The following is an 18,831-nucleotide window of genomic DNA, read 5'->3' as shown; positions in this document are numbered from 1 at the left end:
TTTCTCTTTTTGTTGTCTGTTTCTAGCCTTTTGCTTTTTCTCTGTGTGTCTCCCAGCTTCTGTTCTCAGGCTGCAGCTCAGTAATAGTCCCTGATGTCACTGCCCATCTTCCTGACCTCTACTTATGATTAAAAAAATAAGTAAGAAAAATAAGAAGTAAGAAAAACCAGCAAAAACAAATTTAATTAAACAAAAAATACAGCTCAAATCTCAAGTCCTATTTCATTAGCATTTAGACATAGGAGCTGACAAAGGTCACAGAGACCACATTTGTGTTTCAGTGTGAGCCAGTGAGCCCATCAATAAAGGACACTAATTGCATTCTTTTCCAGGCAAGTGTGACCTATGTGAATGGCAGGAAGTTCATGTCCCCAGTGACCCTAGAAACACTGTCAAGGTGAAGTTGTCACAGGTAAAAATGACTCTGCTTCTCTAGAGACTTCCTTGCAAGTACTTGTTTTTTTAATTTTTTTTATTTTTAAGGGAACAAGAAATATCTTTTTCTGATCTCATTTCCTGCCTGATTCTGTAAGAAAAGGAATTTCAAAAGTTCTAGGCTGAAAATCTCAGTCCATTAAATACTTCCTACATCTCTCTCTCTCTCTCTCTCTCTCTCTCTCTCTCTCTCTCTCTCTCTCTCTCTCTCTCACACACACACACACACACACACACACACACACCACACTCTCCCGGCCTTCTGATTTCTAAACATATAGGAATAAGTTTCTCCAGTCTCTCACTGCCCCCTCAGTCAAGTCTAGGTCTCCAGGGCCAATCCTGGGTGCTTTACCCATGTTGTAGCCACTACACTCACAGCCAGCATCTACCCACAGCCAGCATCCACACCAAGCCCTGGAGCAGTGTCTGTCTTCTAGCTCTATTAGATTTCCTGGAAAATTCTTTTTTTCTTTTTTTTTTTGGATTTTTTAAAAATTAGGTATTTTCTTCATTTACATTTCCGATGTTATCCCAAAAGTCACCCATACCCACACCCCCCCAATCCCCTACCCAACCACTCCCCCTTTTTGGCCCTGGCTTTCCCCTGTACTGGGGTATATAAAGTTTGCAAGTCCAAAGGGCCCCTCTTTCCAGTGATGGCTGACTAGGCCATCTTTTGATACATATGCGGCTAGAGACAAGAGCTCCGGGGTACTGCTTAGTTCATATTGTTGTTCCACATATAGGGTTGCAGTTCCCTTTAGCTCCTTGGATACTTTTCCTAGCTCCTCCATTGGGGGCCGTGTGACCCATCCAATAGCTGACTGTGAGCATCCACTTCTGTGTTTGCTAGGCCCCGGCATAGTCTCACAAGAGACAGCTATATCTGGGTCCTTACAGCAAAATCTTGCTAGTGTATGCAATGGTGTCAGTGTTTGGAAGCTGATTATGGGATGGATCCCTGGGTATGGCAATCACTAGATGGTCCATCCTTTTGTCACAGCTCCAAATTTTGTCTCTGTAACTCCTTCCATGGGTGTTTTGTTTCCATTTCTAGGAAGGGGCAAAGTGTCCACACTTTGGTCTTCGTTCTTCTTGAGTTTCATGCGTTTAGCAAATTGTATCTTATATCTTGGGTATCCTAAATTTCTGGGCTAATATCCACTTATCAGTGTCCTGGAAAATTCTAATCCTCTCAAATTAACACATTCTCTACTATTGCTATTTATTTATTTATTTATTTATTTATTTATTTATTTATTTATTTATTTATTTACTGGTCAGGGTCTTATATATTTACCCCTACTGGCCTAGAACTTAGCCCCCAGAGGTCTCTTCAGGGAATAAAGACTTGTACCACCAGGCCCTTCTTAACATACCATTGTGAGGTCCAGAGGCAACTGCAACTCACCAGACTCCAAAAGGCAGTTCCTACGTCTAGAAATGACAGTCCTGGCTCAGCTCAAGCTGGACTCTAGAAGGATTGCTAAAAGCCTACAATTACCATTTCTCAGGAACCTGCAAAATGGGGGGAGGTCTATCTTCCAGAAAGGGGTACTTTTCCTGGATATAGCTGGGGCTGCATATCAAGCCCATGTAAGTCCTTTTAGTCCCTATACATGCATGTGCACACACACTCACACTCATGTGTACACACGCCCACACTTACTTGTCATACGTTTCAGAGCTCACAGGATCCTCCTGACCCTCTTCACCTCCCTCTCTCCTCCCCACTAGACTAATTCCCAGGCAGTGGCTGCTCAGGAGCAGTCCTCCCCTTAGACAGCAGCTCCAGCTCTTTGTTCTCTATGTAATGACAAGGTTTCTCCTGCTGGCCAGACTATTCTGGGGATTCGCTCTTTTGCTAGTCTGGCTTCACTCACAGATAGCCCTGGCCATGTCCAGTCTGCTTCTTTATCTCTCTGCTCTGGACTCTTGCCTATGAATATTCTTTCTCTCTTCTCTACAATAAAAGAGTCTTCCCCTCAACTCATAGATCAGCCATTTCACTGCCTTCTTTAGTGACCCTCTGGCTTACAACTTTTCCTTTCCTCAAGACATGACTATTTGCTCCTGTCATTTCAGTCTTTAAAAAAATGACCTGGATATTTAGTAAAAGGTCTTGGCAACCCCTGAGCCACTTACGATCTGGAGGCAATTCAGTGGTCTTGTTGTCATTTCTGAAATTACAGTCAGTGCCTCCAAGTTATAGGTCATTGTATGCTTGACTATGACTCTTACCTGTCAGTGCCTCTCTGGGTTTCTATCTTCCCATCAGCCTTCATCTTCTCACAGGTTTTCAATCTTGCTTCTGTTTCACATTTTCACTCTGCTCTTGTGGCCTCCCATTTCATGCTGTCTGAACTCCAGGGTTATCAGGGACAGAAGCATGTTCAGCCTTTTGTCTCTCTCCTTCCAGGACAGCCACTGAAATACATCTCAAGTCCTTTGGTGGGAGTTGGCCCCTCCCATCCAGTTCTCATGATTCCCTTTCATGCCATTTCTAGAGCTGTGCCATAAAATCCCTTCTCATTCCCCCATCTCAGTTCTCCAACACAGCTCTTTCAGAGCTCAAATTCTTTTTCTCAAATTCCTGATATTAGCAGTAAATCTTCCCTACTGAGAAATAGAAGCTTGTGGGCTCCTATGGTCACCAGTAAGTCCTCAAACCATCACGAATTAAGCCACCTTATATCTCAAGGGAGCTCAAACCCATGCTTCATCTCCATTGTGTTTCCTTCTCTGATGTCTGAGACTCTGAACTCAACTATCTGATAGTTTCTGTTGATTATTGTTCCTTCTAGTCAATAATCAGAGTACACAGAAGTGAGCGTGTTAGAGTTCCCTCTTCTCAAAGGAACAATGGGAAATAGGCTTCATCTTATATTCAGTTTGAGTCATACCAGAAAAAAAGGCAGATTGTATAAAATATAGTAGGTAGAATGAATAGGGCTTAGCAACCAGTTGGCTATTAGGAAGAGTGAGGCTTCTAGGGTGAGCTGAGAGATTCTGTCTAGGTGACTGGCATTCTAAAGTTTCCTATGACAAGAAGAAATACAGAATAAAAGTTGGGAGTTTATGAAAGTAAGGTCCCTTGTGGACACATGGGTAGGTAAATGGGTCTTAATCAAGTTAAAACACACGGTAACAAATGACAATAAAAGTGAAACATAAAGCTACAGATAACAATGAGAGTTTCTCAACTGAAAATCTTGTCTCAGAGTTAGCTCACTAACACAAGAGCAAGAGTAAAAGCCTAAGGAACATGTAGCTGTTACCTGCCCCTAGCTTGTATGCAAAATATTCCTGTCATCTCAAAAAGGCTTGGTGACCCTGTACAGCAGTCACTCTGCCCCTTGACACAGCTTTGTCACAGCTTGGCTTTCTGTCACTTCAGATCAGCTTTCTCTGGTTTATAGTTTCATTTTCATGAGATCATAGATGGTTATTCTTATGGCTATCATCAGAGTTTTGTAACTCTCACGCTCTAATCCATATTCAAGATGTCATTTTTTAATACTCAGGATTCTCTCATTGTATATGGGACTGCTTATTTATGTTGCACTTAGACGGCTCTTACCAAAGAGAGGAATTGGTGCATCCCTATGGTAAGCATGGGCTTTGTTTTGTAAGAAACCAGCAAAATGTTTTCCAAAGAGGTTGCAACTTTCAAAATTCTGATCAGGACCACAAGAAGCCTCCAGTTGTTGGACCATTATTGTTTCTTGTTTAACTGGAGTTATTCTAGAGAGTATATTGTAGTTTCCCATTAAAGTTCTAAAATGTTTTTCTTCATGTTGAAATGGTCCTGGCTTTTCTGGTTTATTTTCTAATAATTTTTAAATTAGGTTTCTTTTGGCACTATAAAGTGGGTTGAGAAGCATGGCCAGCCTTTACTTTCTAAAAGTATTTGTACAAATTTAGTAACAGGTTATTCTTAACTGTTTGCTAGAGCCTACAATGTAGTCATTGTTAGCTGGAGCTTCCTTTGTGGGAAGGAATTACTAGCACTATCAACTAATTTAATAGACATATGGCTATTTTTATCAGTACAGAAATGCATTTTGGTAGTTTGGGTAAGTTGTCCAAGAAATTTGGACATTTTCTATAAGTTGTCAAACTCATAGGCAGATGGTAATGCTTAGCAGCATCCACAACAGGTATCATGAAACTAAAAACCAGGAAACTAAAATAAGAAACAATAAAAAAGAATTAGTTTTTTTCTTATAAAAAGCTGATGTGGCTTCCAGGAAATCACTAAGTAGATAAGGTAAGCATGGACTTTATTTTGTAAGAAACTAGCATATAAGTATAATGCATAGATCCATTATGACAGTCTTAAAAGGAGCAAAGAGAGACAAGAGTGCATTTAAAGAAACAATGTCATAGGGGTCCCCAGATCTGGAGACAGTGGGGTAATAAGTTAATGTGCTAATGAAAATACTACCCCCTACAAGACTTCCTCCACAAATGAAGGAGAGATAATGATGTTCTCAGACAACCAAAATCTGTGGACATTCATTTCTACTAGACCTAGGAACCATGAGAAAGCAAGCTATTTGGTTTGAGCTGGAAGGATGCTAACTATCAACATGGAGGCTTATAAAACATAAAACTCACTGCAAAGTAAAAATGAAGCATGATTTATAATGCTCCAACACAGTATCAGAGGTATATCTCACTGAAAATTGATGACAAGAGCATTAAACAATAACCATATGTATAATAATCATTGGCATCCAATTCATGAAAGATTTGAATTGTGACATTAATCATATAAAATACGGGAACAAATGCAGTATAGATTTTTTGCATAGTCATTTAACCTATCAGATTGATATAGACCACTACAAGTATGATCACTCTATGATAGGTTTGTGTCTTTTCTACCAAGAAAAAAAAAAACCTTGTATATCCACATTAGGAAGAAATAGATAAATACATACCAATAGAAACACTATAAAAATACTCTATCATAAAGAAAACAGAAGAGAAAGAAGCAACCAGCCAGAGAAAATTTGAAATAGAAGTAACAAGGTATTATTGTCAGTATTTACCTCAAATGGAAACAGAAGAAAACCATCAGTAGAGAAACCCAGTGTGTCTGGTATCTGTATGGGTAGAATTTAAGTTAAGCTGCTTATACTTTTAAGAGATACATATAGGCTAAAAATAAGGGGATGAGAAAAAGCAGTGGCATCCCAAATATGTAGAAACCAGAGGATGGCAGGTACTTGTCTGCATTTATATCTTATCTATATATTTGGCTATATTACTGCCCGTCTGTGACTGATACAATTATCAGAGAAATGGTAAGGTCCCAACCAAATAGTTTATCTCTCTCTCTCTCTCTCTCTCTCTCTCTCTCTCTCTCTCTCTCTCTCTCTCTCTCTCTCTCTCTACCTATTAGATCACTTTTCAACTGAAGTATCTTCATTTTAGTTTTAAAGATATAATTAAGATCTTAGATTGGTAGAATTAAAATAAATGAGAGTGGGTCTACTCTAATCAGTAATCCCTCTATTAAGACTCTATTCTCTGGTCAAACAATGACTGGCCAAATTTGAGACCCATCTCATGGGAGAGAGCCCACCTCTGACACTATTAATGACACTCTGCTGTACTTGCAGACAGGAACCTGGCATAACTGTCATCTGTGAGACTTCAGCAGCTGATGGAAACAGAAGTAGAGACCCAGAGCTGAACATTAGCCAGAGCTCAGGGAATCTCATGGAAGACGGGAGAGGAAGTATTGAGGAGCCAGAGAGGTCAAGAACACCACAAAAAAACCCTACAAAATCAACTAACCTGGGCCCATAGGGGTCCACCGAGACTGAACCAGCAACCAGAGAGCATGCACAAGACCCACTTAGGAGGCCCCCTACACATAGGTAACAGATGTGCAGCTTGGTCTTCATGTGGGACCTTGAAGAGCAGGGATAGGGGCTGTCTCTGACTCTGTTTCCTGTCTTTGGATTCCTTTCCCCTAACTGGGCTGCCTTGTCTAGCCACAATAGAAGAGATGCCTAGTCCCACTGCAACTAGATATGCCAAGACAGGTGACAGCTATAGGAGACCTCCCCTTTGTCTGAGAAGAAGGGGAAACTTCAGTTGAGATGTAAAGTAAATAAATAAATTAATTAATGAGACAGAGAGAGAGTGGGAAGGGAGGGAGAGAGGGAGAGGGAGAGGGAGAGGGAGAGGGAGAGGGAGAGAGAGAGAGAGAGAGAGAGAGAGAGAGAGAGAGAGAGAGAGAGAGAGAGAGAGAGAGAGAGAGAGAGAGAGAGAACTACACATTCTCTACAGAAAGGGTTTGAAGAATGAATGGGACCTGGGTCCTTCACCATGATTCACCATGCCTACAGGATTTGAAGTAGCCATTTCAAAAGGCAGGAAATAAAGAAGTCCACCAACCATAAGGGACTGAATTTTGCTGAGTGAGTGAGTTTTGAAGCAGGCTGTTCCCTAGGGCAGACAGATGAGATGTGCATCCGTGGATATCACGACTTCAGCTCTGTGGAGCAGAAGTTGACAGCTGAGTTTAGCCTCTCTCACCTTCACCTTCAAGCCCTTGAAAACTAACCTGATAGGCGACAATTATTTTTAGCTACTTTGTTTGCATAAAAAACAAATGTACTGTTATTTCTTCCTCCCAAAGTGGGTTTTCCCCAGCTTCCCATATTTCTTTTAAAAATATCTTTCTTCAGAAAAAGAACATAAAAGTTGGGTGGGTAAGATCTGAGAGGGATTGCAGAGAGGGAAAACATAATCAAAAAATACTGCACAAACATTTTTTTCAATAGAAAAGTTTAAAAAATCTCTCTCTGTGTGTTTATATATTTAAGTGTGTGTGTGTGTGTGTGTGTGTGTGTGTGTGTATGTGTGTGTGTGTGTATGTGTGTGTGTGTTGTAGCCTGTGTATTAAGGTCAGAGTAGAATTTCAAGTGCTGGAGCCTGCCTTCTACCTTGCCTGAGACAGGGTTTTTGTTTACCACCATGTGTGCCAGGCTAGCCAGCCCATGACTTCCAAGGATTCTCAGCATCTCTGCCCATTTGCTACAGGAGCAACGGAATTAGATATGCTCACCACTGTGTCCAGCTTTACAGGGGTTCTGGGAATCCAAGGTCAGCCCCTTTGACTTAAACAGTAAGTGCTTTGCCCACAGAACCATCTCCTCTTGTCTGTCAGTCTGTCAGTCTGTCAGTCTGTCTTGTCTGTCAGACTGAGAAGCTGAGATTCTGAGGAAGTTTTGCAGACAGGCATCTGACAAGCTTCCACAGCAGCTGTATCACGGTGGTATCCCACAGGAAGCCTCAGAAGCATTTCTGCAGTTGCTCTGCAAAGAAAGAAGTGTAACCCCCCGGGAGTCATAGGTTGAGACTGTGGAGTCCTCACTAGCACACCTGTTCTGTCCACAGCTCATCTCACCCCTGTGAGCCACGATGCCTGGTTCTCTCCTTTCTAAAGTCATTTTCACTCTTCTCCAGCCATGTGGGAACCACTGCATACTCATGCTCATCCCCCCAGTGCTTTATATCTCCTGCCCCCAGAGCCACAAGGAATCCCTTGTTCCAGTATGTGTGAGTCACAATGCTCCAGCCACCCACAAAGTCTTTTCTCTCATTGCTTCTATGTATGCCTTCACCTTCTTTCTTCCCAATTTGCTTGCAATCATTTGTTCATAGTTGTATCCCACAGTCTTCACCCCATGTGCACTTCTCTTCTCTCTGTGTGTGCATACCTATGTATACATGTCTGTGTGTATGCATATGCATGTAGAGGCTATAATCAGGATCTTCCTCGATCAATCTCAGCCACTTATTTTGTGTCAGGGTCACTCACTGGACTTGAAGCTCACTGATTTGGCTAGGGAGCTCTGGCTCTGCCTCTCTAGTGCTTACCAGCTCTCACTCCCACTTGTAGCTCTTGGGTGTGGAGAACAGAACTACATGGGTGCTGGAGAACAGAACTCAGACTCTAGTGTTTGCTATATAAACCTTGTATTGACCGATCTATCTCCCCAGAGTATAAGCCCATATCTTAAAAATATTTATGTTACTTAAAATGACTCCAGGAGAGAGAGGAGGGAGAGAGAGAGAGAGAGAGAGAGAGAGAGAGAGAGAGAGAGAGAGAGAGAGAGAGAGAGAAACATCGTTCACTAATGCTCTATACAGCCTGCTCTATCTATCTATCTATCTATCTATCTATCTATCTATCTATCTATCTATCTATCCATCCATCCATCTATCTATCATCTATCTATCTGTCTGTCTGTCTGTCTGTCTGTCTGTCTGTCTGTCTGTCTGTCTAACTACTTTTGGGGCTCAAGAGGGAAAGATGATTCAACTGAAAGCATCAATGTATTTTGGTGGAGTCAACCAAGGAAGGCAGTGAGGCCTCTCTGTGGACAGAAGTGGAGGTGGGTTGTTTTGAGATGTTTCTAACATCTGTTATGGTTAGTTTTTATGTTCTCTTGTCATGAATAAGAATCACTCCCTCAGAGACCCTCAACTGAAAAACTGTCCTGGTTGCCTTAACTGATGTGGGAAGGAAGACTCACCCTGGTGGTGACTGCACCTACTGGTAGCAGTCCAATGAAAGGGCATGGCAGAGGACCATTTCTTGTCTCGTTGGTCTCCCCACTAGCCTCCACGTTGATTTATTGCTCCCTATTGCTGCTGCTGCCCATTCCTTCCCTGATATCAGAATCAGTGCCTCTAGGCTTCCATTGTGGACTAAGGACCCAGAGATCTCCAGGAACTTTTGTGGTTCTGGTGTCAAATTGGGACTGCCAAGGTTCGCAACCTTGTAGATTGAGCAACTACTAAGTCACTGGCTTTTCCAGTATGAGACAGCCACTGTAGGACTTCTCCAGAGGCTCCCAGGTTCAACAATGGAGCTACTGTTGGGTTCCCAGTGTCTAAGGTGTGAGTCACCTGTTGTTGCTACTTTAAAGTAATATTTAATATTTGTATATGTATCGCATTCTTCAAGAGAAAGATATTCTAGAGAAAGATGGACCAATAAATTCCTTTTCTTAAAATGACTTGGATGGTTTTTTAAAGTCCAGATTATATGTTTACAAAATGAAGTAGAAACTTGTTTCTCTGTACTGGGGCGTATTTATACTGGCATCTTTTCTTCTTGGAGTGGTTGGGATGAGTTGTTATGGCCATCTGGGCTTGGTGATTGCATTGCAGGAGGTTTGGATTTACAAGCTGGAATTCAGATGTTCTGTTTTTATTGTCTTTGGGTAGCTTGCATTTTTTCCATGAATAGATGATTTTAATTGAAAATTTCAAATTGAAAAGTTGTACTAGTACTTTGTGGGTGTAATGTATATCTGACAATGTCTGTTCTCCATGGTTTATAAGGGCTCTTTCTCTGTCTTTTTCTCTTTTGATCAATTTTTCCAGGGATAATTAATTTCATTAGTTTTTCAACAGTTGCATTTTTGGTTTTGTTGGTGCTATGCTGTGTATGTGATTTTCGATTCATCAATTTCTGGTTTTGTGTTCTATTTTTTTTCCTCCTATGCCATGGGAATAACAAGACCTTGCAGCTGTATAATTGGTTCTTTGACTTGAAGCTTTTAATCATCTATTAATACATTTAAGGCTATGCATTTACTTCTAGTCATATATTTGGCTGCATCCACTATTCCTAAAATGACATTTATTTATTATTTTGGATGTATATGTGCCTGTGGACATGCACCATGACACACATATGAAGGTCAGAGGACCCTATCATGTGGATTTAAGGACTGAACTCAGGTTGTCAGACTTATTGGCAAGCATCCTCACCCATAGAGCCATCCAGCTTTGTAAGTTTCATATATTACACTTTCATCAGCATTCATGGTTTCCAACTTCCAGCAAGTTTTCCTTTTTGATTTGCATCTTACCTAAAACATGTATGACAGGCTGAATTCTCTTTTATTATAGACGTCTAGTGTTAGGCATCACACACAGAAGCGATTTCTGCATGATTCCTATGTTTTAGACTTTGCTGATGATGGCCCTCTGGTCAGGTTTGGGAAATACTTTTGAGCAGTTGAGAGAACACTGTACTTCACAGTTATTTGTCCAGTGTTATATACACGTCAGTGAAAACGTTGATTAATCATGACATTCATGCATAGACGGAATTATATTTAGCTGTAAAGAAAAATGAAAATTATGAAAATTTCAGTAGAATAGGTGAAAGTGGAAAATGTTATAAAAGGCTCAGAACGAGAAGCACTATATGTTTTCTCTCACATGAAGATCTTATCATCTAATTGTTAAATAAACGTATCCAGGTAGAAATAAATATAGATAAAGGAGGGTGAAAAGATATGGCAGGGAACCAGGGCAGAGGGATGACAAGAGAGCAGAGGTGCAATCAATGAAAATGAAATATGTATGAAAACCCGACGTTGAAATCTATTACTTTGTAAGCTGATTAAACATTTTCCAGAAAGTTTCTTGATGATGATGTTCAAATTTGACATGTGTCCTTCTGATGTATAGTAGTTAGCTTGTCCTACCAGTTTTGAGAAGCATTCTAAAATTTCAATCTCACGTAAGAAATTTATATTCATCCTTCACCACTGTTAATGTTTCTAAATTATCGGGTGTTGGGGGCAGATTATAAGCCAAACACACATTTAAAAGTGCACATATCCTCCCTGGAGAACACCCTTCTCAGTTTACAGAATGGCCTTTTCTTCTAGAAGTCTATGGCTGCCTGCGATCCCTTTATTCTTTTTTTCTATCACATGGGCTCAGGCATGCTTCAATTAAGAGCCATGTGAGTACTGTTTGAAAAGAAAATTCACAGAAATAATTTGAACTTAGGATGACATTTTTCTCTGTATGTGGTTTAGCCAGCCTTCAGAATCTGCTGTTGGCCCAAACAAAAGTGAGTCATAGTTCCGTTTGTGGTCCCTTTATTGATGCAGAAAATCAAATATGTGTATGTGGCCTGAAAGCAGAAATAACTTTATCTAAAGGATGGCAAAAGGACAGACAGAAGAGGGAGAGGGAAACAAAGAGGGGAGAAAGAGGTCTATGCTCAACATATAGTACATACATATGTGACAACTTTTAAAAATAAATTTTAAAAAGGTTTAAGGAAGTTTGGCATTTCCCTGGGTCATGCTACATAGTTAGGCATTGTTGTGTCTGCTCTTTGGCGGTTGGTATAGAATCCAAAAGGACGTGTGCTCACTTGGCTCTTCTCGGTCCAATCAGGGCTTCAACTTTGCCTTCCTACCCACTGAGAGCAGGAGATGCTGCTGAGACAATGGTTCTCAACCTGTGGGTCATGACCCTTTGGGGGGAGGGGATCAAGTGGCCCTTTCACAGGGGTCACATGTCAGATACCCTGCATATCAGGTATTTATATTACCATTTATAACAGTAGCAAACTTACACCTATGAAGTAGCAACAAAAATTAGTTTATGGTTGGGGAATGACCACATCTTGAGGAACTGTATTCAAGGGTCACAGCATTAGGAAATGAGGAAGGTTGAAAAACATTGTACTGGGGGAAAATGTCTCCCATATTCTGCTATTTTTTTTTCTTTTTTTGGCTTCTTTACTCATTGTTAGTCTGCTTGTGTCTTGTGATATCTGATAAAGATCTTGAAAAACTGCAGCTAACTTCTGCTATGCCCTCTTCTTTACTGGGCTTCTACTATGTTCTATGAAGGTTGGAATAAAACTCCAACAAGGATTCTGATGGCTAAACAACACATCATATATAACTTAAAGTGTTTCTCTTTAAAAAAGAAAAAAAACCAAAACAATGTTTTGAATTTGGCTCCATTTCACTATTCCTACTGATGCTGCTACAAACTCTATTTATTTCTAGTTGGAACCAAGGCATCATGTTTTTAATTGACTTCTTAGTTTTCTCTTATCCTCTTTCAACCCATTCCTCATCTGGCAATTGGATTCTTAAATATGTAAATTGAGTCCTGTTATTCATGTGTTGAAAAAAAAATCTCTCAATGATCTTTCATCTCAGTGTAGGGATAAAAATGAAAGTCTTGATTTTGGTGTTTGTAAAGGATTGTGTTTATCTGTGAAAACAGACTTGACAAAGATATTTAAACAAGCTGAAGATTATTCTTTCCTGTAAAAGCACGTTGAAGGCTTTGTGGGGGATGGGGGTGGGTGGGCGTGGTCGCACAAAGTCCAAGGACATCTGGTGCTTTACTTCTGATCTTCCTGGCAGCCGGCATTGGCTTCTGTCCCTCAGGATGACTCTGTCTGTGTCACACAGGCCTGGTGTATCTCCAGTCATCCCAGTTATTTTTCACCTGAGGAGAAGAGACAGAAAACATTGCAAAGAGGCTCAAGCTTTGCCTTGCCTTGTAGGATCTTATCTGGAAGGTTTCACTGGAAGATGCCCATGCGTATCTCCTTAGATAAACCTAATCCCTTGTCAATATCTATATTCAAAATGGGCAAAAGATAACAATTTATTTAAATACATTTCTAATTTCCAAGCAAGTGAGGCTTCCACAGGAAGAGTGAAGAGGGGAGAAACCTTCAGACCAACTATATAGAAAGTTGACAGTCAACTGAATGGCAAACCATCTCTCCCTTTGCCTCTGCCAGCTCTCTGACACAAGTCTTCTCTTCCTATCACCTGGCTGTCCAATGGTCATGCTTATTCTGAGAGAACTGAGATTATCTTCTTATCTTTTTCATTAGTAATCTTAATTAGATTACCTTTTTCATTAGTAATCTACAATACTTAAGTGAACTCGGGAATCTCTCTCAGGAGCCTTTTGTCTCAACAGCTGTGCCGGGCAGCTAGCTATAAGTGTCTATATAAGTTCTTGCTATCGGTTTGTTTTCAAATCATTCACACTATTCATGAATTATGAAGAGAAAGGACCATCACACATAAGACTATCCAAAACAAGGCAATCAAATGAGAATCCCAGCCGAATTTCTAGTAGCTGCACAGAACAGATAAGAAACTTCTCCCAGAAGGCAATTGTTCTGTCTCTGAGCATCTTACCTTCCACTCAACATTAAAAAATCCCCTCAGGCTAACATTGTTCATTACCAGAGTTTCTAGTTTTTTGCTAGTTACTTTGGTTTATAATGAAATGCAAACATCGAAGCCTCACGGGTAGGCTATTGTTTAGTAAGTAATTCAGAATACAGAAAGTAGGACTTGTCGTAACATAAGAAAGTTTTACACGTGGGCCTTTGAATAGTAGACTGATACAAGATGATTTTTTTTTTTAAATTTACATGGCTTGATAGTTTAAGTTGATCGTCAATTTGACAGGATCTAGAATTGCCTCGGAGACAAATCTCTGGGTATATCAATGAGGGGTTTTCTAGATCTGACTAATTAAGGAAAGGCATACCCTAGCTGCCTGACCAGATGGAAAAATAATGAAAGGGCAGAGTCATTCACTGCTCTCTGCTCCTTGAGTGCAGATCAGACTGGACCAGCTGACTTCCCTATCCTGACTCACTGACCCCAGGAGCAGTGATCTAAAATAAACACTTCCTCTCTCGAGTTACTGCTGTCAGGTCACTTTGTTGTAGCAACTGAACAGACAACTAACAGCTTGATTTTAAGTTTGATAAAATAGTTACAGCTAATATTTGGTCTTATGTGCAGTCATCACGGCTAGCATGACAATTTGCAACTCAGCTCCCTGTTACTCAGCTATCCAGGTTGTATATCTTGTGGAAAGAGAAATCTAGAACAGAGGTCGTGGCACTTAGTTTGACGAGAGAAAAAAAAATAAAAAACCAACCAAACAACACCCCCCCAAAATCCCAAAAATAACAAAACAAAACAAAAAAAAAACCCTAGCTATATCTCACAGGGGATAAAATCAAATTTGTTCAGTTATTTTGCTCTAACCATTCTTGTGGCTCTTCTCTTGAACCTGGACATAACACAGCGAAGAAGTCTGGTGAGCTGGCTCACCGACCCAGGACACTCTCATGCTCTGTTCCCTGAGTCAGAGGAGAGCAGGAAGGAAGGGCTGTGCCTCTGGGATGTCTCTGGGATGCATGTGAACCCATCACGGGCACACTCCCTGGGCACCCTCACAGCATGTGGGATTCTCAGTCCCTCTGCATCAGTGTGGCAGTGTCTGCTTGGTGCCTGCTTGCCTTCGCAGAGGGGGATGGGAAGGCGATGGGGGAGCCAATTATGGCAGCTTCTCTCTGCAGTGTGCAGAGTGGCTGAGTTGTCATTCATTATGGCCTAATGTTTAGCTGCAGTATGCAAACCACCAAGGCTGTGAGGAATCACAGCTGAGAAGGGAATGCCTGACAGAGGCAATAAAGCACCTTCTTCTTCAAGAGGCTCCACCGCAGGGTCACAGCATTTGCATGCGGATCCAGTTGTGCTTGCAACTCAGGTTATTAATTATTATCCAAATCACCCCCCTTGTTACCTCTGAGCTCTCATTATGGCTGCAAATACAGGTATGTTCAACTCCCACCTCACTGCCCTCATATATTACGCCACTACTTTGTTATATAACTACGGAGCCCAGGAGCTCATCAGAGGGACTTTAAACAAAATAAACACTCTACAGAGGGGTGCTTTCTTTTTGTTCGGCTGAAGGGATAGCGGGTAATGTAAAATACCTTCACACTATAGTCTCACAACCATACTCATCAAGACCTTCGATCCTGAGGTCACCTTATGTCATTTGGTAGCTCTGCATCCACTCTGCAAAAGGACAGGCTCAATCAGGGATGCCTTTGGCCATATTCACGACCAGAACCAGCTGCAGCCCGGAAGGCAGGAGTATCTCAGAAGCAAGAGGTTAACCTGATCATTGTTGTTTATTGAGGCCCATATAGAGCTTTTCACAAACCTCAGAGCTTTATGGCTTGCAGACTGACCCCATAACTCTGCCTGCTGGAGAAACACGCCTGCCCTGGCTTTGGAACTCTCCCCTTCTGTAAAATCACCAGCAATCCAGCTATAAACGATTTCCTTTGGAAGTGTGGGCTGTCTCCTTGCCCTCAACAACCTCTCTCTCCCTCCCTCCTCCCCTTCCCTCTCTCTCTCCTTCAGTCCAGTATCTAAGAACACTCTTTAAACAGTTAGCCTGCTCCACTAGTCAATGCCAGATGATTTACCAAGAAACCTAAACTGCTCACATACTGTTTTGGATTTGATATCTTTTGCTTGTAGGCCTGTAAGCTTCAATAATATTTATAGCTATTAAAATTGTCTCCTGCATGTACATCTCTGGCACTAGTTTTATATAATCAAATAATACTATGATAGTTGTATCATATATCATTTAATCTTGTACTTGATGTTTCTATCAACATTGCTACCATTATTTAAATTAGTGTTAATAAGTGAACCTAGTTACTGACAAAATTCCTCTATTAAAGGCTATAACCATGAGAAAACATGCATCTATATACCTTATCATTATTAATATTTTATTGTTTCAAGTTAGACTATCTAGATCAGATATATCTTCTAGGAGTATATCCATTTTCTCTTCCTCTGTGATATATATAAAATATATATGTGATATATATGTAAATATATGTATGGTTTGTACTAGATTTTGTTGAGATGCCATCCCAATCTGGAACTTTCTGCCAATTAACTTAATAAAGTTTTGAATGAGTCTCCATTTTAATAGATCCAGCAAAATAGAATCAACACTGATAAATGTTTGGACTTCAGACAGTCATATCTTATCCGTGTGACATCTTTGTTTCATGAGTGTTAAAAAATAATTCTTTGACTACATATATGTAGTCAAAAACCACCAGAAAGCACCGAATCTGGATCTCCACACTCCATAGCAATATGATTCTCTTCCGTTTATTGCCCACTTGGAGGCTAGAAGCTGACTTTCAAAGCTTGAGCTTTGCCCTTTGCAATAGGAAACATGGAAGCAGCAATGTAGAAGCCCCAACCATGGGCCACAGACCCAGCATGCTAGCCTAAACATCTCTTTCCAAGCCGACGTTAGTCACTTACTACAAATGAAATCTATAACATGGGCACTGATCCCCCTCAAATAAAACATACCAAATGCTCTCCAAAGAGGCAGCACATAATGTTACCATTAGGCTTCAGAGCTAACTCGCAAAGCCCTTGTTTTCCTCACAGTCTCATGCTTCATCTTCAAGTGTCCCACCTCCCAGTCCTCACATGGGCAATGTTCAAGCATCTTTGCAAATTCCTCTCTGGGGCTGAGCTGTACAGCTCTTCTCCCTGGTGAAGAAAACATCAGCGCCATCACAATATTGTCACATCTGGTTTTTGACGCAGAGGCACATCACTCACCTCAATTGTCAAGACATAACTTCTGCTTGTTTCTAGAAATTAAAATCATCACAAAAGCTCAGAAGTTGGCTTCCCTGAAAATACAGACTAAACATAATTAGAACTATGAAAAATGTGCTTTTTAAAAATGGAATCATCTATGAAATCAATATTCAGCTCACGTGTATGGCTACCTCTCCTCCCCCAGACCCTGTAGCAATCATCCTCTCAGGGATGCTCCAGTCTCTCCTGACATCTTTCTTAGCCAGGGTTTTAGTATGTGCAATAAACTGCATGGAAGAAGTGGAGGGACTGTGTTGTGATGGGTTCCTGCAGGAAAGAATCCGGCAAGTCTCAAGCTTGGGACCAGGAATCAAAATAAAGGACCTTGATGATTGATCACCTCTCTTTACTTAATGCTCTTCTGGACTTGTTGGGGTGTGTGGAGTCATCAGAATATTGATGAAAACAATGATTCCACACTGTGTAATCTCCCAGCGATGGACCAGGTTTGTTTTATCACTGACTATCATGAGCATCACTGAGCAGCACTGTTTGGAGAATTGGTCAAACCATGAAGTGGAGAGGTAGAGTCATAATGCAGTGCCCTGGGGAAGGGAGCTGAGAAAGCTCTGGAAAGCTGCTCTTTGGGACAAGTGACAATGGGATTCAGCAACTGGACAGGTGATGGTAGAATTCAGGTCCTTGGAAGATGTCCAGAAAGTCAAGAGCTTCTAAAACAGTGAGAATAGGACTTGAACAATGGTCCGTAGGATGCCATGCACTGAAGGCTGTGTGGTGGATAGAAGAATGTGGGGCTACTTGCATTTTGTAGGGAAACAACAATTCTGTAATGTTCATTTACAGTGTCAAAAAAATAGCATTTGGTGGTTCACATACCTCCTTTGTATAAAGAAGATAGCATGTGAGAGAGCGCTCATTCCACTGATTGACATTTAGCAAGCTTTTACTATGTGACAACTTTTTATTGAAATGTGTGATCTTTGCAGAATCACAGCAAATCAGAAAAGCGTGAGAAGTCTAAAGGAACAAATGCTATTTTGATTCCCAACAAGGAAAGAAAGGAAAAGAAACCAAACTTTAAAAATCCCAAGACAACAATCTAATCCACACAGCATCTGAGGAAATCTTGACATGGCAGAAGCCATGACTAATGGTTCAGGTGGAGCTGGGTCCACAAAGAAAATGTCATGCTGTGCTAGCTCCATTTATTACTTTGGAAGTACTGCTAGGTAGCTCTAGTTATGGTAGGGCAGTGAGGTCTATGTAGCTGGATTTCATCAAGGTGTATAATAAGCTCCTTCATGATACACAACTAACAGAGAAGTATAAATTGACTACAGGATAATCACATTAGAAAGTACATGTGTGACTGTATCCAAAAGGTAACTAAAGAACTATCACAATTTAAAATGTAAAAGAGAATAGCTGAAGCAAGGGCTTGCTGTATAGCCCGTGTCTACCTTGAACTTAATGATTCTCTTACCTCAGCTTCTTGATGCTGGAGTTCTACGGTGAGTGCTATGTCATCTGGCTCATTTTGTTGTTGTTGAATATATGTATAAAGCAAGTTTAAAGGAAATTTCTCATCACACTTGTCCAATATACTCTATATTCAGGAAATTTTTAGTCTTATGAAGTGCAGGCCAGGTTTGCTTCTTTCTTCTCTTTCTCTTCTGTTTTTCTTCTGGGAGAGATGCCAAAAGCAGTAGGGACAGTCATGCGAAGGGATCCATTTTTCAATCCATCTTCTGATGTTCACATATAGGGCGCTTCCCCGTGTGTATATAGTATCCATCAGTCCACAGACAATGTTCCAGGGAATTAAACTGACTGATGATTGTAATTGCCGAATGTATGATGCACTGACAAGGCTCAACTCAGACGTGTGAGAATCCATGACAAGCACACTGCTTGCCAGCCCCACGGCTGACATGCACATACATATTTGCTCAGTGTTCGAGGAGCACAAAACTACAGAGAGCACAGAGCCAGAAGGATCAACGCTGTCATGCTCTACCTGTCTCCTAGCCCTTGACTCTGTCAAACTTGTTAATCAGTTTGTAAGATCTTGTGCTTATCTAGAATT

General features: G+C 40.9%; 1 long non-coding RNA gene across 1 annotated transcript; it reads right to left on the bottom strand.

Moving 5' to 3' along the window:
* Positions 1-12,612: 12,612 nt before the first annotated feature.
* Positions 12,613-18,387, bottom strand: Gm34477. The gene is made up of 3 exons (XR_373695.1): positions 18,229-18,387; positions 16,485-16,670; positions 12,613-12,750 (listed from the first exon to the last, which is right to left on the bottom strand). It is a non-coding gene; the product is annotated as a predicted gene, 34477 (long non-coding RNA).
* Between the last annotated feature and the right edge of the window lie 444 nt (positions 18,388-18,831).

This window comes from Mus musculus, chromosome 1 (genome assembly GCF_000001635.26).
Source record: "Mus musculus strain C57BL/6J chromosome 1, GRCm38.p6 C57BL/6J".
Taxonomy (NCBI): Eukaryota; Metazoa; Chordata; class Mammalia; order Rodentia; family Muridae; genus Mus; species Mus musculus.
Note: the sequence above shows the minus strand (reverse complement) of the source record. Positions and strands in the feature narration are given on the sequence as shown.